The sequence below is a fragment of the Passer domesticus genome, chromosome 3 (genome assembly GCF_036417665.1).
Source record: "Passer domesticus isolate bPasDom1 chromosome 3, bPasDom1.hap1, whole genome shotgun sequence".
Taxonomy (NCBI): Eukaryota; Metazoa; Chordata; class Aves; order Passeriformes; family Passeridae; genus Passer; species Passer domesticus.
In genome coordinates, this window is record NC_087476.1 from 19036880 (window position 1) to 19059951 (window position 23072).

The window sequence follows — 23072 nt, forward strand, 5'->3', positions numbered from 1 at the left end:
GTACAAGAGAGCTTAGAGGACAGATACCACTGCTGGTGTTACCTCATTTCTAGTCCTCAGATGCCCTAAAAAAGCATAGACACATGTGAAATATTCCCATCTGGGAAGCTGTCTTCATGCTGATTTAGCCAAGGAGGTCTCCTAGATGGATATATGAGTCAGAAACAGGAAAAATTATTGTAATTGGGGTATGGCAAAGTTACAAAAAACTTTGTACCATGAAAGAACCCATAACTTGTAGATCTTAGCTCAAACTTGTAAAAGCACTTGCACCATGAAAAGGAAAGCTTCATCAAAACACTAGTACAGAAGGTAACTGCCTCCACAGAAGCATTCCCAATTGTTTGAAGTGAAAAGGGAAGCCCAAAAGTTGTAAAGCAGTGGGTTCATTCTTCTCTTGTGCTGAGATGCCCAGGCATCTCTTTTACCACATAAGTTTTGCATATTGATCTGGATGTTTGAGAAATACACACACTTTTTTTCTTACAAGCTTTAAAAGTTTTTAATGGTAAAAGGCTAATACTTTTTCCACACTAGGACTTCAGAATTGAGATCTGCTTTTCTCTAAAATATATTGATAAATGCTATAAAACATTGTAGATAACCTACATTTTAAAGCTGACCTTTGATACTATAATGTTGAAGGGTTTTGTAATAGACAAAAATAAAAAAATATATCTGGCCTGAACCTGGGATTGATTATGCATGTGTGTACTATATTTCACCATGAAAGTCCAATTTCATACTTCCATGTGATTCAAGATAAGATGAGGGAAAGTCTGTATTGATGCCCAAAGTAAGATTTCTTTTAAAATTTATCTATTTTAGTTCTATACCAATACATGTGTTTATTTCTGTAGTCAGTGAGAACAAAGGAATGTGTTTTCCCAGTACCACCAAAACAATGTAGTAAGGGCAGTAGCACCTTCTGTTCTGTCGTGTGTCTGTTGCATACTGCTGCTTAAAACATTATGGAAGGAAACTCATGCTTCCAAAGCAATAGACAATATCAGCATCTTCCTGTCACAAGGAAAACATAAACTTAAAAATACTTTCATCATTAGATCTTGTATTAGTGCACAATTAAAAGTACACTCAAGGTATTTTCATTCTTCATCGCTAAATGTTAATTAAAAATGCCTTCTAAAGCAACGTAATTTCACTTACTTCACATATGTTCTGCTTAATTTCATGTATTTTCTTCTTTCTTGGTGCTGACCAGCAGTGAAAATCTGTGTAATTCATGTATTTATAACTCAAAGCCATGTAATAGATCATGTTAAATGAACTAATCCACAGAGTAAAACTGCACTAACTTATGTCTTAAGGACACATCTTTCAGATCTACTTACTGACAGACACACTGGTCTATTTGCATTTTTGTTTAGTGATCTTATTATTTAGTGCAACTTAGTATTGCCATATTGGCAATATTTAATAACAACAGCATTACAAACAGGAAAAATGCAAGCTATGGTTTTATTATTTGTAATATTAAAGCAAGTCACCCACATTAAATGGGTACAAAGACCCCAAATACCAAATAATCTATTTTTCTGAGCCAAATAAACAACCCACATGTCCCTAAAAAAAAAAAAAAAAGCATCAGACATAGAAATGCAGAGCAAAAGCACTGCAATTTAGCAGTGTGATGGTCAGAGGTTTCTTCCCTGCACAAGATGATTAGGCTTTCAGAATGTATCAAATTAAGCTCTGGAGTGATGCCAGCACTGCAGAGTCCTTAAGAGAGTTCAAAGATGTAGCCTAACAGCCTTTACCTTTGCTGTGCTGTGTCTCCTCTTTAGATCTTACACTGGTGTTGTTAACTGTTTAATTACCAAGTGAAAATTGATATCTAGCCCACAGGAATCATTTATAAAGCATATATCTATCTGATATGGATTATCTGATTTTACTGAGTAGTGTTCTATCCTTGAATTTTGTATTCTAGCCTTGAATGTCATGGTGGTAAGCATAGCAGATATAAATATCTAATCAGAGGAAAGCAGTTATACTCACTGTTTTTTTGACTTTTCTGAAAGACATACTTGCAAGCTCTCTTTCAAAAATAATTTTTAAAACTTCTGGTTTTAAAATTCACCACTGTTCTTGGACCTGAGAGATTCTAGTCTCCTTAAGACACCAGCAGGTTGGTCAAGCAAGGGAAGATCAATAAAGTGAGAAAAATAGTAAACTATTTTATTACATATTACTTGAATGCTTGTTGTCTGCATGTTGTTTATATATAAGAGATATTGAGTATCTATGAGCAAAGTTTTGTGTCTATTAAAGTTAGTGTACTGTGCTAAAATGTCCTTGAAGCACATAAATATAGGACAAATAGATATTATGAGGTTATTATGAGCAACTGATTTTTAAACAAAAAATGGCACAGATTACCCCAGCGTATGCTGTGTGCCTCACTTAGGCCTAGAGCACTTGCTTTTGAAATACTCATTGCCAATATTAGTCATTTGGAAACTTGTGACTCGTTTGGACTATATTTTAAGACTCCGTATTATAGAGACTTGGGATGTTTCACATTTGAAAGATCAGGTTAGAATGATTAATCTTAGTTATGCACATCTCCTGTTAAATTATGCAAGTCTTGACCTATAATAGGGTTTGAGATGACAAGGGGATTGAGAAGATTAAGTTTCCTTGCAAGGATATATATTCATGCAGGGCTGAATCCAGGTACTCAGCAGCAAAGGTCTTGTGCTCCCGTGCTGGAACAGCTTGACGTGTCCAACTTCCACAGAAATCTATAGGACTAATAGATGCTGAATAAGGGCTATTGTCTTGTAATTAATACAAGACTTGAAAGCATAAATATAAATCTTTGCAGATCAATTCTCTTTACTGTGTTTTAATCCTTATTACTGGCTTTTCCAAGTTTTGGCAGATGTACGCATGCTTAATTTACTACCATAAGTGTTTCCCTTTAGCAGTCCCATTAAAGTTATTTGTAGGTAATTGCAGATTGGAGCCTTACAGTGTGTTTCATCTGTGTAAAACAGTCACAAGATTGAGTCCACATATTGTTGTACATATTGTCATGATACGTCCTATTTCTTGTTCCTGTTACAATACATGTCACAAGTAGTGGATTAAATTTATGACTTTTTTTTATTGCTGTCCTATTTTTTGCTACTGAAGCAGAATGGATTACCAGATTACTCTCTTGGGGAAACCCCCAAACAGAGAATCTAGCCATTAAAAAGTGAATGGAATTCCATTTTTTTGCCACAAAGTTTTGTAAGAAGAAAACCTGGCATATGGTTAATCCCCAATTATGGAATAAAATAATTTAATACTGTCTCAAAATAATTATGATTTCTGGAAATATAATTAACCTTGTTCATTTATTGGTAACACATATTCTAGTTTTGCTGTATAATGTGTTAAGGTAAATAGATGCATTTTAAAAACATTTATTTGTAAACAGAAAACAATTAGATTTTTGAGTGCAGCTGGTACATGTTTGAGATAAAGTTTAAAATCTATATAAATTATACCTGGTGGGAAGTTAGGCTGATTTTAAATTTACTTTTACTTTTAATGTCAGTCATATTTTTTAAAAATGTTGTTTAATGATAGTCATCTTTTCTGCCACCAGGGATTAAATTAAAGACATAAAAATTACAAAAGTTACAGTGAGCATTTAGAATTTGAAATATAAAAAGGTAAGACTGCAACCCACCACCCTTTTGAATATCAGAAGGAATGTTCCTTCTGACTTTGGTGAGAACTGGATCATGAGAGAGAACAGGCATAAGCTGTGGCAAACTAATTTTTATGGAGCAGTCATGAAGAATGAGGCAGCTTCCATGCTGCAAAGGGGATTCCAAGAGTAGTCTAATAAATAATAATGCGTGGTTAATCAGGTAAAAGCAGGAGAAATGGCATGACTTAGAACAAAAAGTGTCCTTTAAAGGAAGCAAAGATGTACTGAGAAGAAGGAAAAAGAAGTTAAAGCTTATTGGGAGAAAACAGTGAAATACCTAATGTGAAAAGAGAGGGGTGAAAAGGATGTTAACACGTGCTGTGTGGTGTAAAGAATACTGGGAAGGTAGAGGGCTAGTAGGGATAAAGCAAGGGACTGTGGAAAGTGGAAAAACCAGAAGTGATGATTTCATTCCCTGCTGGTAGCAGCAGCTCAGGAACCTTGGAACAGATGAGTGAAATCACGAGCTCTGGCAATGGGTACAAAAGTCACCTCATGAAATGTGGGAGAGGAAATCTGGGACAGTTGAAAAGTGGAGGTAGATAGGAAATTGAAAAGAGGATTTCATACAGTAAAAATGACTGTTGCTATTATGTTTTTAAGTATGTGAAATTGTAAGGGGCTTTTTTGACAAACTGCTGTGCCCATTTGGGATCTCTAGTAGCTCAGCTTTTTAAAAAGCTACAGAGAATGTGGACCAGAAGCATTCTGTAGGCTAAATTCCTGCATTCAACCTTACTTTTAACTCCACTACCTCTTCAAGGCATTATACGTGACATCTCTGTGTACTTATGAACCAAAAAGCTAACTAATACTGACAGAAATGCCAAAATTTGTCCTTGGTATGTCTACCAGAGACAAATTTCCTCTATATTCTTAAGTCAGGCATTCAGTGTGAAAATCAGCTTTTCCTGACATTATCAGCTCTGCTGTTCTGCTAGAATTGGTTGATACTGCAGGCACCATAGGTCGTATTCCCAATGTATTTCTGTGACCATTAAGTCTATGTGAAAAGTTGTGGACAGTGATTAAATATAAACTGTTCAGTGCATAATTTCAAGTTTCATAAATAGAGAAATGTTGAAAAAGAACAGAAAAGATTTGGTAATCTTAGTTGAGCAGCTGAGAGATACAACCACCCCCACCTGCACCCCACGGTAGAAATTAATAGTGAATTAAGAACTGTCCTGGGCACTGCTAATAGCCCCTGTTCAAAGCAGAGCATTGTCTCTGAAGGCCATCACCTTTTCATACTGCATAAATGCACATGAGTGATGTACGTCCACAGGAGGTGGAAGGAAAATAAAAAAATGCTGAATATGGCTTCAACTTCTAAATGACAAAAGAGGGTAAAAAGCAGTCCCAACAATTTATTTTCTTGAGAGGGTCTCAATTAAGTGGCCAACTTATGCACAGCTTAGACTGGATGCTATCGGAGCACTAGGGCCTGAAGACAGTCTATTAACTGCAGGCTGTTTAAACTTTCAGTATTTAAAATATAATACATTTTTTTCAACTTTCAAAGGCTACATGTTTTAGCCATACATGCTGTATGGCTAAAACAAGGTCCAAAGTCAAGAACTGCTCAGTTGTCTGCCTCTTCTCTTACCAGGTTTTCTCATCACGAGGTTCAGACATCTGTTCAAGTACAAACCTGTGTAATGTCACAGCCAGATTGCACTATGCAGAATAGGCAGGTTGTTATGAGGATTATCCTTTCTCACAGTTTACTGGTACCTGATACTAACATAATGTGCCTGTCTTGGTCTTGATAACAGTGGTCAGAATGACTCAAACTGAGTAGAAGGTGGCTGATGAGTAAAGCTGATGGAAAAGTAAGAACTGTGTTTCTCTGAAATTATCTCTGTATAAGAATCACTTTCCTCAAAGCAAATATGTAAAAGAAGTTTCTGTCAAATGAATTATTAGTGTTATATTACTTTCCACTTACAAGAGAGTATTTATACCTTGAGGTATTTTTTGGAGGCTCTACAGGACTGTGTTGTGTCCATGTGCACCACCAGTGTCTCCCAGAGAAGTCAAGAGTTCAGGAATTTTCATGATACATTTTGCTCCAGGGAACAGTGTCCTTGTCTGGATAATATCTTCCATTGTGCCTTGCAGTTGTGATAGTCTGGTGATGCCTCAAAGGTGTTGATATAGATGACAGAATAATATAGATGGGTTTTGGCTTACTGATCCCAAAACAAAAACAAGAAATGTTGATATCCAGAACACTGGTAAATGTTATGAAGATCATAGTGCCTTAATTTTGAGGTTCTTCTGTGTCATACTGTGAAATACTGATTCAAGTCATACTTCTGGTTGATGTGGGAGGATAAAATCCTGGAATGGTTAAACTGATCTTGTGGAATGCTATTTGTATCACTGATATGCAAGGAGAGGAGAAAAAGATTCCTAAAATTTTAATTCAGACAGATAAAAGAAAACAATATAGAAGTAGTCTTGTGGCTCTTTGTGAACGGATTCAGCTAAACAAGTACAAACTCAAGATCTGAAAGTGCAGTCCAGAAAATGTTGATTAAAGAAGGCCTAAATAAGCACTGGATGTTTTTCAGTAATGAAAAATCTTATATAAATATTGTTTTGTCTAAATTAAAGTATAACTACTTTTAGCTTGGCAGAAGTGATGGTTGAAGAGCTCATGCAAAAACACCTCTCAATACCATGGAATTAAGGAAAGAATGAGGGAAGAATGCAGAGGAGACTTCTGATACATCTGAAAGTATCTTCGAATCTTTGTCAAAAACAAAAGCTATAGCTACATGAACACAGAAGAAAAAAATAGCAGTTGTAAACTTCTATGAAACAGATTTAATTCAAACCAGAAAAAAAAAAAGAGTAATCCAGACCACTTCTCTCTGTGAAACAGAACTATAAGAAGTGAGAGCCTTGTGTACAAAAGGTTACACTGGTTCCAGAAAAAAAACCCCAGTTGTTCTTCAAGAAAATCACATAATCATACCTGTATGAGTGTAAATCCATGGTTGTAGTTATGCCAATATAGTAAAGAGAACTTGACTTAATAAAGAAATTGAGTACATTGAAACCCATATCAGTTTATTATCTGTTATGTATTTAGGAATAATATTTACAGTCAGAACAGTCAAGGCCAATAAAAAGAGCAAAGAAATATCTTTGTAATTGAAAATAATTGTAAATTATCAATTCCCAACCTATATTTGCCACTACCCAAGGGTCACAAGTCTCCTTCTGGCAACTTTGGAAGCACATTCTGGAATTGGTGGGCCCTTTTATTTCAGTGTGTTTTTTCTTGTTCCAACAGTGACTGTATAAGTTGCTGCGCTTCATGCTATCTGTATACAGAGGTCATTTTTGTACTTCAGCTGTGTATACAAAAATACACAGTTGGAAGAATCTATTCAGATACATATTAGCTTCACAGACTGTGTTAAGTTATAGCATGAATGAAAAATTAATAATTAAATGGGCATTAATGTATGCAGTGATAGATGTTTATATAGAATTTAAATGCACCTAAAAAGTAACAAATGTAAATGGGATTTTCACTTCTGACACAAGGAGGAATCCAAGCACTGAAGCATATAATACTATCATCAATATTTTCTCATGCACGTGAAATTTCCTTTACCTCACAGAAGAGGTAGTACTTTCAGTGCAAACATACAAAGGAAAAAATATAATTGAATACAGTAAGATTGACTCTATTTAACATGTCTAACTGATGAGATCCATGAAACACTAAAAAATGCCACTGTGAGATTAGTCTGAGCAGAGAATTTTTATCAACTATCCAGATAGTAGCAAAGATTGTATTTGCAGTCAGTGTTGGTAGCAAAAATACATATACTGATGACCTAGATATACTTTATCATGTTAAATCAGTGAGTTTGCATAGTAGAGTATGTCTGAAATGCTGGTTGGAAAAAAACTACTGCAAATTCCAAGAAATAAGAATCTTACTGTTTCCTCTTGATCTAGATTTTTTTTCCAGAAGTTTGGAAGCAGATTATTCTCTTTTTCTTGAGGACAGTAGACCAAGCTTCAATCTCGTTTTGCTAGCTGTTCTGTTATTTTATACTTATGTTTTCCTGGAAAATAGAACTTAATTGTACTGTGCATGGTTTGTTACTGAAACCTCTGGAAAGATTTGATTGCTTCTGAGATGATGAAGCACTTACAGTGAATGTGTATCTCAGTGGGATCCATTCCTATTTGGGACATTCTTACTGGACACTATCTGTAGCACATGGCATAGGGAGCCTCCTATTTTGCATCCCTCTGTTCAGAGTATCCAATAATCAGTGCTTATACTAATTATGTGATCTTACGTTATCCTGGACCTGTCAATAACAAGACCCTTGCAAACCCTTCCTCGGTGGGATAGGGTGGAGAAGCTGTGCTTTGGATTGGACACTTCACAGCTCTGCTGGGTGCTTACAAAGAGCACGGAGGGAACAGCTGCTGTCCTTGGTTCCTAGTCAGAAACTCCAGACTGTAATTATACACCTCAGCAAGACAGATGAACTTGGCATCAAGAACTACTGCTTGCCTTTTCATTAAGGCTAAATAGTCTGGAGGAAACTGATGCAAGTGTTCCCTCTGTTTTATCTGACCTCTTTCTGCAGTGGAGCTGGTGGGAGAGCAGCAGTACAGCTGTGACACAGGTCACTTAGGATAACATTCACTGAGCCATGATCATATTGTCAGGCCATCTCAAACATATCTTCATGAGTAGCACTGTTTACTTCCAGTAAGGCGAATTCTGTTTTCTGAAAGAATGAAAAATGTTTGGCTTTTATTATAGTGAAGATGGATGCAAACTTGAAATACCAAAAGCTAAGTAAAACAAGATATCCATCCATCACTTCCCATAGACAAGCAGGTGTTCAGCCATCCCAGGAAAGTGGGACTCCATCAAGTGTAACAGATATTTGGAAAGACAAACACTGTAACTCTGAATGTTCCTCCTTCTTCATCTTTCACCCAATTTTTTTTTGCTGAGAATGATGCCATATGTCATGGGATCAGTTAGGTTCAATTTGATCAACAGGGATCAGCTTTCCAAGCTGATCTGCCTCTGATTCTACTGATTGTACCTCTTTGCTTTTCTAAATTATAATATGTTTTTAGCTATCTTTTCAAACAAGAGAAGTTTAACATCATGAAAACCTAAAATACTTGTTGGTGGTCTCAGATGACAAGTACAAGAGGACAGGCAATGCATTTGAAAATTGATAATCTTAATTGAGACAAATATTCTTAAAATCTCTCCTTGGCAAATGAGACATTCTGCTGGTAGGTGGCAATTGGACTTTCCTCATCTGACCCCATTTTTCCATACTGAAAAAAATTAAAGATACTGCCTTCAGTTGCAGTGCTATTTGATTTGTTAAAATATGGCTTGCTTATATACAGACTTACTCTTATTGACACAAATTTTAAGTCTGGGACCAACCAGACTATTTAAGAAGCTAAATTATCTGTGCTGATGCTAATGGGTCCACTAATCAAATTAGGTGTATTGTTTTTATTGCATCTCCTGCTTATCAAGTCTATATCTGGCTGAATAAAGCGAGTACTATTTAATACTGTATCTCTGCACTAACTTTGTCAACAGGGCTTCTAGATTATTGAATGAGTAGCATTGTTTCAATGGAAGATGCAGTCCAGGTGAAGTCAAGGGGCAATGACAAATATTCAGCACTGTTAAGTCAAGACACTTACTAGAGTATATAATTACTGGATTTAGGGTACATAAATGCAGCTGTTTTACTTTTAAAATGTCATGCTGTCCCATAGCCACCGTGGCCCCTTTATGAATCCATGGCACTGTTGCAGTAAATGACCTTACTCTCTCTATACAGACCTTCAACTGCTTATTGTCTTTTGGTGTTCTACCCAGGAAGTTGTCATCTCAAGCATATATGATAAAGGTCAGCAGTTGTCATGGCAGGTCATTAGAGACCATTTAAGACAGTTTATAGTAAATGGCAAAGATGGTCTCTGCAAGGAAGGGTATGCAGTAGGACCTTACATACCAAGTTGAGCAGCTGGGACTTGGAAGATTTGTCTGTCAAGTTATTCTTATATTTCATGGGCAGTAAAGCATGAGCATCAGCAGAAAACTTTCTGCTAGAGCCTGGGCACTCCCGATTTACAGCTGGGCACAATTTGATCAGGTACATTATTCATCTCAGCTGGCTTGGGTGCTCACAATAAAAATAATTTGCTTCGATATGATTTACTACAGTGGTACTGAGTAGACACTTTTTCCAGAGGGTAAAACACCTGAAAATGAGGATGGTAAACATTTTAAAGTATTTTAAGAATGTGAAGGATCATGTGAATTCACTTTAAATTAAATGTCTGTCATATCCAGAGAAAAGCAAAGAAAGAGATCTTCAAAAAGTATTAAGGAAATTGGTTCCTTTTTGCACGTGAAGTAGTGTTTGAATGAATAGTAGGCAAGATACAAGCAACGTAGTAACACAAATTTTATCTTTCCATGCTTTGATGACCAATGAAGAATCTTGTTATAAAGCTTGTCTGATGGCTTGAGCTATATGTTCTGAGAAAGTATGTTTTACAAAACTTCTTAGTAATGAATGTATTCATGTGTTTTATAGTAAAAGCTGTAAGTTAGATGTTTAATTTATGGGGAAGCTGAGGCACGTAAAGATTATGTCATTTGTCAATAGCAACCCAAGAACTCATCTGCAAAAATAAGACCAGAACTTGCATTGCCTGAATCCCTGTGTTCTTTTCAGTATGTTGCACTGCTCTGCATTCTTCAGCAGAAGTACTGTGCCAATTTCGAGTTCTTTGTTCTTCATTGTCCCTTTCCCATGATAACCCAGAGCACACTCAAACTAGTGTATCTTTTCAGTGAGGTTGTATGATTTTCTGATTAATTACAACACTTCCTTGTTATATTTTGTGAAAAAAATACTTCATTTACGTTCATCATTCCTCTGCAATCTTATGGCCAGATACTGTAACTCATTATATTTATGAATAATAAGCAAGAATTAAAGAGTTGCAATCAGTTCAGAAGTTTCCTTCTTATAATTCATAGAGTGAAGATTACTGTGTTCAGAGAGTTGAGGACTGGATCAAAAAGTTATTAGAGGCAATACAAAACCCTAGATCTTGAGCTTGAACCTTCACTAAGAGTTTTACATGTATGCATTTTTGTTTTGATTTGAGTTCATTCAAATCCTGTAAAATGAGATCATTGAAAAAAAGGAGAGGAAGGGTGGAGAAGAAGACAGAAATTAGAAGTTATATGTCTTAGGTGGTTGGCATGTCATGCAGTTTAAAGTAGGATGCAGTTTTAAATTTGTCCTCTTTCTTGTCTGTGTTTAACTCTTAATTTCCAGTACTTGATATTTTAAATTGATTTCTTAAGGAAATAAGGCCCATGAAATCTCACTTTCACTGCCCTCCATAGCAGTAACTCTTGAGACTTCTCATCAATTAAACAGTAGAATAAAAGCCTTCAACTTAGAAGAAGCTGGTCATACAAATTGTTCATGAAAACTCATTAGTCAGGAGGGGAAGAGACGCACTCACTTGAAGCCATGCAAGACCTTGTGTAGCCTGATTGGACAAAATGGACAAAATTGACAAAATGTGTAGCCTGGTTGGACATGCTCACTGGCTCATCAATGTGCCAGAAAGGTAATAGGTGTGAAAAGTTTGGCTGAATCATCTTAGTTCCTGCTGTAATACAAAAAATGACTCCAGATAATTGCATCAGAGCTGAATTTCGCTCAGGCTTGTTAGAAGGGAGTCAGGAGCCCTTTGAAGTAGTTGCAGCCATAATAAGCATGGTTGGGGCTTGATAGTAGCAAAGACTTGAATGAGTAGCCAAACTGAGCTAACAGGTCATGTCTCAAGAGCAGTGAACCCACCTGCAGGCAAGGGGGAGTGGACAGTGAGACAGGTTATTTCGGGAACGGCACATCAAGGCACTCCAGAGACACACAAATCAGTTCCTAACAAAGGTAACAGAAATAAAACTTGAAGCTAATGAAATGGGAACAGAAGGTGAAGTATCAGAATACTGGAATTTTACTTGAAATACCTTTGAGTAGCTAAGAGTGAAAGCACTACCAAGACTGTTTAGATATCACCTCTAGAAACTGGGAGAAAAGCTAGGCAGATGTAAGGCTCAACAGCCATTTTATGGATATTCTGGTTCCACATTATGTGGTGGGTTTTTAATAATTTAATAATTGAAACTATTAGGTTAACCCATTCAAGATGCAGAATATCTGTTCTTGGTAATTTCCTTAATTATTGTGGGTCAGCACCAGTGGACAGCTAAGCACCACACCAAGTGCTTACTGTTTCCCCCTGTTACCCCCCCCCAGTTCGATGGGAAAAGAGGGAAGGAAGATCAAAAGCAAGAAAACTTGGGATCAAGAAAAAAAATAAGAATGGTTTAATAAGTAAAGGATAAGTGAAAGAGAGAAGGGAAACAAAAGTGATGCAAAGACAATCAGTCACTACCTCCCACAGGTAGTGCCTGATGCCCACCCTGTTCCCAAACAAAAGATGTGTAACTCCCTGAACCCTCTTTTCCCTGCTGTTGCTGAGCATGATGTGACATGTTGTGGAATATGTCTTTGGTTAGTTGGGTCATCTGCCTCCTAACCTATTGTGGCACATTGAGAAACCAAGGAAGCGTTGATGCTGCAGTGGCACTGCTCAGCAAAAGCTGGAATGTTTGTTTGTTACCAGTATCATTTTGGTCAAAAATCTAAATCCCATATGAGCAACTATGATGAAAATTAACTCTGTCCTATCTGGACCCAGTACACTTACGTAGGAGATTCTTAATACCAAGCAGGTGTGCTCTTTTAGTCTGACCTCAATAAAGTGTTATTCCAAAATATACCTTATTTCCATTCTTAAAGATAAAAAATCTTCATTTTAAGGATTCCATTAAGGCTTTGGTGGATACAGAGACCTCAGGATGCTTGTGGGAGGAAGGCTGGGATCTGTCTGTCAGTTTAAATGCGCATTTAAGATGACTTATACTTTGTTCTATCAGGAAGTGCTCTTTCCTTCTCTTCCTACTGTTTTCCTCCCAATACATCCATGCATGGGTGCTGCTCATTTCTCAATTCTGACGCTGTCACTTCTCTTTCTAACCAGCCTTCTGTGCTGGTGACTGCTGCTATAGCACTTTTGCTTTGGCTGGGCGGGCAAAGTGAATCCCGGCGAAGCAATTCATCAGTTATGAAACTCCCACCAGAAATTTTAATATCAGCACCTGTGATCGATGAAGAGAGTGTTCCAATCAATGTATGGAGCATTTTAACACATAATTTTTCACAGTGTTAAACTGAACTTGTCACGTAAATCCCCAACTTAGTATATGTATGTGGGGAGCCTAGCTGCCTTAAAGAAAGCTAATGTATAATGCATATTTTATTCAGCATTACCATTCTTTCTCCCTATCTTTCAGAGTTTCTTTCTTTTGTCACTGCCCTGTCCTACACATATGTAATTTAGTGCCCTAATTTGGTCACAGCTCTTCCTATTTCATATATACCCGTGCACATTTATGTACATGTCAGTGTAATACATGCCTAAGCCATCTGGTATCTTTCCTTGCAAATGTTCACACAGAAAATTGACTGTGAGTAAGGTTCTGAACCTGCCTGTCCAAATGGTCCATATTTGTTTGATTTTTCTAGCAAATGCATAGATCCTATTAGTGAGACTGATCCAACATATTTCCATGTGTCAGCTGTACCTGCTGCAAGTGTCATTCTGTTCAGTGATAACAGGACTTGCATCCTAAAATAGAGAGAAAACAAGAACATCAGGTCCTTTTGAGGATCTGAATTGCTTTTTCTACCATCTGCTGACCAATGCTTTGAAAGAAAGAAAGTCTGTGTCTGGATTGACACCTTCCTTCTTTCTAAGCCAATAAAGGATCGGCCTGTTAAAGAGCCCAGACATGCCATGTTTGCAAGAGAAGCTTATTAGAACATAAAATGTCACTGGTATCATATGTTTGTAACTCATTGCAGTATACAGGAGCTGATACAGGTATTCTTTTAGTATATTTGTTATATTTAATTATTCTTTGAAATGGCTTAATTTAACTGTGCAATAAAACTATTTTATTTTTATTTTACTATGATACAGAAATTGCAGAACAAGTTACCGAATGGGAGAAAAAGATGTGAAGAGAAGTGATGCTTGACTTCCTTGTTTTATTGTTACATATACTTTGGAAAGATCTTTTAGATATTGCTGTATGAATATTTTTTTCATTAGTAGGTACATCGTCAAAGCTGGAAATTGTAGGAGTTAGAAGATACAATGCAGGACCCAGTTTAATTATCATTAGAAGGTGTAGAAATGATTGCGTTGCTGGAAGGAGTGTTTGGGGTGAAGTAGTTCCTTTCTCTGAAGCATCTGATGCTTGCTAAAGAGTAGTACAATTTTAGATGGATCAGTTATCGATTCTAGCAGTATTTATAGAATAAGGAAAATAAAAATTTTCCCTGATATTTGGATATTCTGCATTTCATATACGTAGCTATACATCAAGACGTCATCCATTCCTTTTCCATGCACAATTCATTTCATCTGAAATCAACCATTATTAAATTCCATTTTATATTATCCGATAGGGCATCATCAATCACCCAGGGAAAGGTAATCTTATATGTTAGTCCAATAACATCTCTCTTGCACAACACATTAATTTTAATTGTAAGCATTTCATTAAAGCATATTTACTTGGTGCTAATTCCCTTGTATGCAGTATACCACTGACACAATGAGCTCTTTTTGTAACTGCATGGAAATTCTCCTCTATTCTAACCTTAAATACATTCAGCTGTATTGAATTACTGTGGAATTCTGCCTAGATCCTGTAGCCATTGCATCCCTAACCTCACAGACAAAGGTCTAGTGCTGAATCAGCTCACCTTTGTGGTTTCACAGTCCCAGTATGCACTTGATACTGGGACAGACCATGGCTGTTTTTCACTTCTTGGCTTATGAAACATTCTATTGCTTCGACTGGAGCACAGCCACAGCACTATTGCTGTGTGAAATTTTGCTGTTTCTGTTATACAGACCAATTTTGGAGGCAGTCACACAGTCACCATTGAAAAATCTTCCTTCGGGGGATTTGTGGGTCTCTTTTATTGTTTAGGCAGGTTGGAGTTCAGGAAGAAAAAATTTCACTGATCTCAGATTGACCATGTTAAGAGGTGAGCTGAGCAGATATTTCTGCCTCTGCAATCTACTGTACCATACTTGTTTTCTTTGCATTTGTGACACAAAATGCCTGATGTTAGCTGAGACAAAATGTGTCTACTGATCAGCAAGGACAGCTGTAGCAAAATTAGTGGAAGGGATTTGTCTTTATTATTATTGCTGGGCTATTTTAATTTGCTTCTTTTTCTTCCCTTGTACCGTGGATATCATCTGCACAGAATTTGCCGTTTCCCTATAACTATATTAAACAAGAGAAGGAAATAGTCATGTGCATGTGCACTGTTCTTGTAGGACAGACACACTAGACCTATGTGGGGTGCCATTGTGGCATGATGATGCAATGGTGTGCATCTCATGACCCAGAAAAATCATAACTGTGTTAACATGACTGAGCAAAAGCTAATTTTCCCTTCTTTTGGTTACTGTGAGTAGTCTGATGCCCTAAAGTGCCTGCAATTACTGTACCATCTTTGGTGCCAAAGATGGCTCATCTGGTGCTTTATGGGAGGAGGGAGCTGGGGACTTCTTGCAGCAATTTATTGCACAGTGTAGTCATATGCTTGAAATCTTCACACACATTTTATTCTCTTCCAGTAGAGGCAAAAACATCCTTAAAAAGTCTAACAATTTTCCCATGTATTCCTACCTCAGCCATATCTACCTACTGTAATCTGTCAGTCTCCCATGCTTACCACTGCCTTTCTTGTCTGCCTGAGAGGCCTTTCATCCCACTTCTGCTTCTGTCTTCTCCTTGCCACATACATGAGCTGATCCTTATAGCTACTGGTATGAGAGCCCTTCTTCAGTTGCATCATCGACTGTGCTTGGTTCTGCTTGTGTGCCTCTGGAGAAGGTGGCTACTAAGGATTTTAACATTTCATGCCACTTATTTCCTGCCATAAATCCATCAGCTTTTTCTTTTCATCTGGTTTATGTTTAGTTTCTTTTACTAAAGACGCAGGAGGAAGGGTGATAAGCACTGAGGGCATGAGGGGTAGAGTCACAGCCCTGACCTCCCACCTGTTCCTCTGCTGTGGGAGAGGTGAAAATGAAGAGAGAAAGTAGTTGGGGCTGATAGCCAGCAGAAGCAGGTGACACTGGCTGCATTGCATGGGAGCCAGAGAGCAGGGCAAAAAGCCAGAGCCTAAGTGTAAATGCTAGAGTTCAGGCAGGCCTGGGTTCCAGTCAAACCTTCATGCATGGACTCATTAAAACCCCAATCAAATTAACACAAAATGTGTATATATATTTTCATGCTTTAAGAGTCTCATACTCCATAATTCCCCTCATCATATATTAAAACCTTTGCACTTCTTCCATTGTCCCTGTCCCCTGATCTTTTCTCACCTTCCTCTTGCACCTGAAGGCATTTTGCCTGCAGTTTCACTGGCCTGTGTGCCCTATGGGTACTTCTAGTCTGTTCAGAAATTCACAGGAAATGAGCTCAGAATGGCTATGTGGCCATCCCCTATCCAGTCTGCAGAAAAAAAAAAAGTGGTTTTTTAGAAAATCATGGTGAAGCAACACTTAAAAATAATATGTATCTGAATGTGCAGATGACTGTTCATTGAGCATATTCTGACTAACAAAAAGTGATTTTTTTTCATGTAGATTTTACAATGAAATATACTAAAAATGTTGAGGACAATAATTACTACTTCAGCTACTTGTGTCTAAATAGTCTGACATGATTACTCTTGTAGGTTCCATTTGCTATTCCTTATCATCATCATTTATTGTAGCAAAGAAAGGCTATAGGCACATGATTGGTGAAGACAGATATAAAAACTTATTAATAATTGTATTTTATAAAATAGGAAAAACAAAGCAAGTTTAGCTTTGCATCAAAGCGTAGCTGAAATATTTAAGGGAATTTTCAGAAGTATATTTCCAAGAGAGCTGGAGATGGAATGAAAATGTGCTTGCCTTCTGCATGGCTCATTGCTTTTTCACAGGAAAATTTCACATCACCCTTAGCCTGTGAATGCACAGATGTATCTTAAAATGAATAAATTTTGTCTGCTAGTGAACTAAGGACAAGCACCCATAGCACAAAAGACCAGAATAGCCACAGCAGTGATATCACCTGCTACCACCATGAAACAAGGCATCACCCCTTCCACTCCTTTCAGTCCCTTCTCTGCTCTGAAATGATTTTGTTTTACGTTACATGCTTTAACTCCAGAGAAAGTTAGTAATTTTCATTTCTCTCATGTCTCTGTCTTTCTTGTAGGCCCCCTTTGGGTACTGGAAGGCCACCCTGAAACCTTTTATTCTCCAGGTCCAACCACCCCAACTCTCTCAGCTTGGAGAGAGATGTAATAGAAGAGATATTCAAGCTCTCTAATAAATTCAAGATAGAATTAGACCATTTTTAGCCTTTAATCCAGATAATTAAGGGTGCTGGAGAACCGTTAGTTTTGAGAAATTGTTGTGGATAAAGGAGCACCAGAATGTGGCAAAGCAGCCAGTAGTAATTCTGGTGAGCCTTAGGTGAGAATTGCAGATGCTCTTTTATAGCAGCATGTAGCTGCAGGTATGTAACTATTTCCTGGGGCATCTATATGTATGAGGGCTGAGAGACTCCCTCAATTTCATTTTGCTGTTTCTCAATGGCAATTTCAAGGTAAGCCACTTCTAATTCAGGAACTTTATATTTATGTCAGCCTGACTGTGTGGAAAGAAATGTTCTCCGTCTCTAAAATACAGTTGTGCCCCTCAGATTGTGGCATTGTTTTTCAGCACTGAAGCAATTTAAGGGAGTATTTGTGCATAGCTCTTCCTGGCTACTTATTTCTGCCCCTGTGCTCCAGTTTGTCATCCCCTTAGTTATGGTAATACAGATAAGTGGTGCTTATCTGAAAACCAAATCCACCAAAAGAGGAATAGTTTCAGTGGGTTTACAGCCTAGCAACACAATTGCTATTTTTCAAAATGCCTTACAGGCATAGAAATGAGAGGTTAGATCAGGAAATGGGCTTCTTAAACCTGTTTTGCTGCTAATTATTCAGGAAAAGATCCTGGCCTTTCTGTCCCAGTCTTCTCTAGTTTCAGAGGTGCTGTGTCCTGATTGGGTACAGTTATCACATCCCTCAAAGGTAAACAAAGTTCAGTAGGTTTGGCTGAGCCATCAGTAAATCATTAATCCATTCTCAAGTGAAATGTTAGTAAGGCACCACTATTGGTCAGAAGATGCTCAAAGCTCCGTATGAGCTTCTTGACACACTGAATAATGTGTTTCATATGAATGTGCAAATTGGTAACCACATTTCATACAGGCACAAGTAGGATAACTTGCTACCTCTTGTTGATTCTTGCTTGAGAATGGTTTAGCAGTAAATGAATGACTTTGAGAAGATAGTATGTTTAGTCTGTTGTTGAAGTTCTTAGGAAATACTGTTGACAATGGTTACTTGGAATTGTTTTGTTCTCTTATGACCTATAGGAAGGAAATCTACACCTGGGTGAATGACTGTGCAAATGCAATGATACTGAGGCACGGTTCTGCTTTGTTCCCCACAGGAGGCCATGCCTCCAAAAGTTTGGTGAGCCAACCTACAGCTCAGGCTATGCTTTCTTCATCTTTTGATAGAGAAGTTAGATACTTTTTTAGGCGCTGTGATCAATCACTATTGACATTTGATACTTCTGTGTTGTATTCTACCTCACAGAGAATGTAATGGACAAGGTTTGTCCTCTTTCTGGCAACTTTTTAATCACTATCTCTTTTTCTTTCTCTTCTCTCAGTCTGAAAGATTTTGTTTGCTTCTTGATAGACTGTATCACTTGGAAAGGATCTATTAATAATTTTCTGTTTCCTGCCATGTGGCTGACAAACCTAATCAGGAGCAGGAGATACCACTCTCTGCAGTCTCTCTGCTGGGCTTTGTATTTGTTCTGTGTACTCCAAGACTTCTCATTGAAAAATAGTCCAAACACTTTTCAAACACCTCAAACATTGTGTCTATTTGATCAGAAAAAAATAATGTGCCGAGTCAAGCAGTGAGCCTGACACAATTGCAGTGAAATCAACAAATATAGTACCAAAGACTTGTTGCCAGGTAAGAGAGCCTTACTCAAACTCACTAAAGTTTTTTGGTCTTTTCTCCCCTCGTCTGAGGAAGTTTAAGGACTATGCTGGTCCTGTTTTCAACAGTTCCTTTAAAAAAAAAAGTTTTTAGTTTTGTGTGTCCATACCGACAATTACATGAATCTTAGATATAATAGCAAATAAGGAAGAACCACATGACCCTGTAATTTTCATGTGAAAAGGCAAAAGAACTGGCAGAAACCCTCAACATCCAAATAGAGGCATGGTGTTGCTACACTGGAAGTCCTCTGTAAATGGTCTGTCATTTGTGAAACCAAGGCTTGCTGAGCAGTCGATGGGTCTTTGGGTATTAGTATTAATAGAATTTATTTTTTTTTAATTCACCATCTGTGAAGTCAATGTTACAAAAATCAGGCTCTGCTTTACATAGCTATGACTTGCTCAATTAATTAGTTTTAGAACATTATACAGTACCTGTATTCATATCCTGGGCCGTTTCAAAATTGTATAAGACTTCATTCTTGCAGAGTTTTTTGTATCAACTACAGCAGTAGTTTACATGTGTTCTTTCAAGGTGCAGTTGTGGCTGGTTTTTTGGCTCCAGTATTATGTGTAGTATTGTATTCTGTGTATTTTTGTTCTTGTGATGACTGCCTCATGTATCAGCTGTTCAGACATCCAGCACCATGGTGTGAGTTGGATAGCCTAGTTATTTTTCCCTTGTGTTGGGATTCCCACTCATTTCCATGGAAACCTGAAAAGCTGGAGGAATAAAGCACAGAAGCAATTGCTGTGTTACAGCATGTGCAGCTTGTGCCTGGGAGTGCCAGTGTAGTTGTAAGTCTGACTGGGCTTCCAGTCTAAAACTTGTAAAAGGGTTTATGTTTTAGATTTATTCTTATTCAAATGTGGCTTTATTTTCCTCATGAAGGAATGTGTTATAAACACACATTCTTACATACATCTTTTTCAAAATTAATGGAATGGGCCCACATGCTCATAAGTGCATACTTCAATATCATATGTGTGTTCACACATTGATACATATACATACACAGACACACATGCATGCATGTCTCAGACAAAAGCACATTCAGAAACTGAGGTATTAAAGTCTGTAAGAAATGCATAACTTATCCATAGTTAATCCAGAGTTATTCTAATGGCTGTCACTTTGAAGGCTTTTCTTAATCAAAAACTAACAAAAACTTGAATAGATTGACAATGAAAGATATATGAATATGACTAAATACACCTTTTAGTGAAATAACCTAAAATATTTGTACTTCCTTCACAAAAAGTCAGAGATTTAACCATTTCATTTTGCTCCTGAGCAGCTGGTTCAAAGCAAATTCTGTCAGTGAATGCAGAGACAACCAGAAGAGGTAACAAAATGGAAGACAAAAAAGAATTTAGAAAATAAATTAACATGAAGTCACAGATCAAAAAACAAGTTTGATCAGGGCAACCATCTTGAGTGTTACTTTCTCTGTGTTTTTTCTGTGCTACTTTTCAAATCTCATTAAAACCACTAGGTAAAATATGATATTGGTTCTTTGGCTTTTTGCAACCTATACTACCAGTTTTTACTCCTTTCTTTTATGTTGTAGCATTGTAGCAGGAAAATAATCTGTACTAGGGTACACTGCTTTTTTTTCAGCTACAGAGACACAGAAACTGGAATACTATGACTTAATGTGAAAATTTAATTTGGAGATACCAACTGTGATTAAAAGACAGTTCCCCCTTCAGATTGGTTATGCTCCAATTCACAACAGGGTGTGATGCATGAAATCAAAGAAGAAAGAACCACAGAGATAGTAGTCTCTAAAACTGCTGTTATAAAAAACTATCTGTAGATGTCCTCAGTGATTTCCAGTAATAAAGTGTGAATAAAACTTCTGAAAATATGGATTAAATACAAAGAATTTAGTCTACATCTAAATTCCAGTACCTTTAATTTCCTATTGCCTGGTTTTCAGCTCTAGGAGCCACCTCACCAGTAGCAAATACAAGATTCTAGGACTTAGATGGAGTTTAAGATTCGTGACTGCATACTGTAGGTAGTCAGCTAATTTCATAACCATGGTATTGTAGATCAGCTTTGGGGAACTTTGAATTAAGGGAATGGAGATTTTACAGGAAAGCTCTTCATCTGTTTCTTAAGCATGAAAAAAACCTCTCAGAAAAATGATAGTTAATAATATTAGATGATTTTCTGAAGGATGCTATTTGTAGCATCAGTTGCACATAAATATAATTTTCCATTAAAAAATAATCTTTGTAGGTGTTTTGGTTGCAAAGAGAAGCTTGAGTGTTTTGATATAAAGTGCTGATAGCCAGAAAGCAAAAGAGAGGAATAGAAACATAAGTATTTAAAATCTCATAGTGCTGAAACCAGTCATTGTTGGAAGTTGAAACATGCTTTCTGAAGGTTGGGAGTGAAAGTGCTAGTGGTGGAAATTCATGTAAGATTCTAGAGATATTCACTGTAGATTTCAATCCTTTAGGCACTGGATGGTGCTTTACAGTCTCTCTAGAGCTGCCTTTGCTCCAGTCTGAACAGCCCCAGCTCTCTCAGCCCATCTTCATGGGAGAGGTTCTCCAGTCCTCCGATCATCTTCATGGCCCTCCTCTGGATTTCCTTCAGCTGATCCATGTACTTGTTTAGGGGACCCCAGAGCTGGATGTGCTCAAACTCCAGAGTTTTGTCTTTTTTCTTTTTTTTTTTTTTGGCTTTCTTCTCTGTTTGCATGGTAACAGTTGGATGTTCTCAAGTATATAATGGGTATGCATTCCCTACCTTTACTCATTGGTGCTGGGGAGTTGTTAGGCTAAATATTCCTGCTGGGCTTTGAGAACATGAGTGCACATGCACATGTAATTAATTGTGTTGCTTGTAGTGTTACAGTGCATATGGACTGCAGTCACAATCCAGAACTTTATTTTGCCAAGTGCTGTACAAACATATGCCCTGCCCAGAAGACTTACAGTATAAACAGATAAATATGTTTCAGTTTTTGTACGTCAGTGGGACATGACAGTGGCTCAAGGATCTGCATATTATATTTCATTATAGGCCAGTGTGGTCTAATGTACAGAGCAAGTATGCATGACTTTCAGCACACTGATGTGGTCTATCTTTTTATTTCATTGGGTAGAGATATTTTCAGATATTTTAACTCTTTCATTTGTACATTGATTTACTACATCTAAGTTTGCATGCAAGTTTAGTTCTAGTTCTCTGTTTATATAATACTGGTATGTGATACCTTCATCATATATCAACTCTTTAGGATGCACAGTTCAGAGGAATAATATTGCATTATACCTTTATAATATGTGGTGTTAAATATTTTGATAAATCTTTCAAAAACTTTGATTATTTTTTTATTGTTAAGGTATTCTGTAGACATGCCAGCCATTGTTTTATCCAAAATTTTTTCAAAACTTTATAAAATCTCAATAATTAGAAGCACTGAGTCTTTTTGCTGTTACAAATTTTAGGAGGATAGATTTCCATCCTGTTGCTGGCACTGTTCCTTTCCCATAGGTGGTAAGAACAGGCAGAACTTTGGACATCCTGTTTCAATGTCTTTGGGAGCCAGAATGCTTTTTCTGCATAAATGGTTTTCTTTGCATTTGCCAAGAAACATTCTTTCACCCAGACAGAATAATAACTATATTAAAAGTATATTGTCTCCTCAGAAATGCTGCCTCAGATCCTACATTTCATGTTAAGGGTTTAATGTGAAAATTGGGAAGAGAAGAAGCTAGAGAAGCAGGGAAGCACCTGCACTTTACAACATTGTCTTTGTCCTGCATCAGATCAACTCTTTCAGAGTGTATGTAAAATAATGCACATACCTACTTCCATAAATCTTCTTAGGTTTATCTCTGTTACTCAGGGATGAAAGGGACCTCTTTTTATGCAGAATTCACTTCAGTCCTTTCACCTAGTTGTCAAAACAAAACCTAATGATACAGTTTTCCATCTTTACAACATGAATCAAGGAGATAAAATCTTTGCACCACCGG

General features: G+C 37.2%; 1 protein-coding gene and 1 long non-coding RNA gene across 23 annotated transcripts in view; one reads left to right on the forward strand and one right to left on the reverse strand.

Moving 5' to 3' along the window:
* MYT1L (myelin transcription factor 1 like) overlaps nt 1-23072 on the forward strand; it is a 304897-nt gene that overhangs the window by 139673 nt on the left and 142152 nt on the right. The gene's annotated exons all lie outside the window — the stretch shown is intronic.
* Nucleotides 13489-18341, reverse strand: LOC135297939 (uncharacterized). The gene is made up of 3 exons (XR_010359878.1): nt 18285-18341; nt 16331-16460; nt 13489-13543 (listed from the first exon to the last, which is right to left on the reverse strand). It is a non-coding gene; the product is annotated as an uncharacterized LOC135297939 (long non-coding RNA).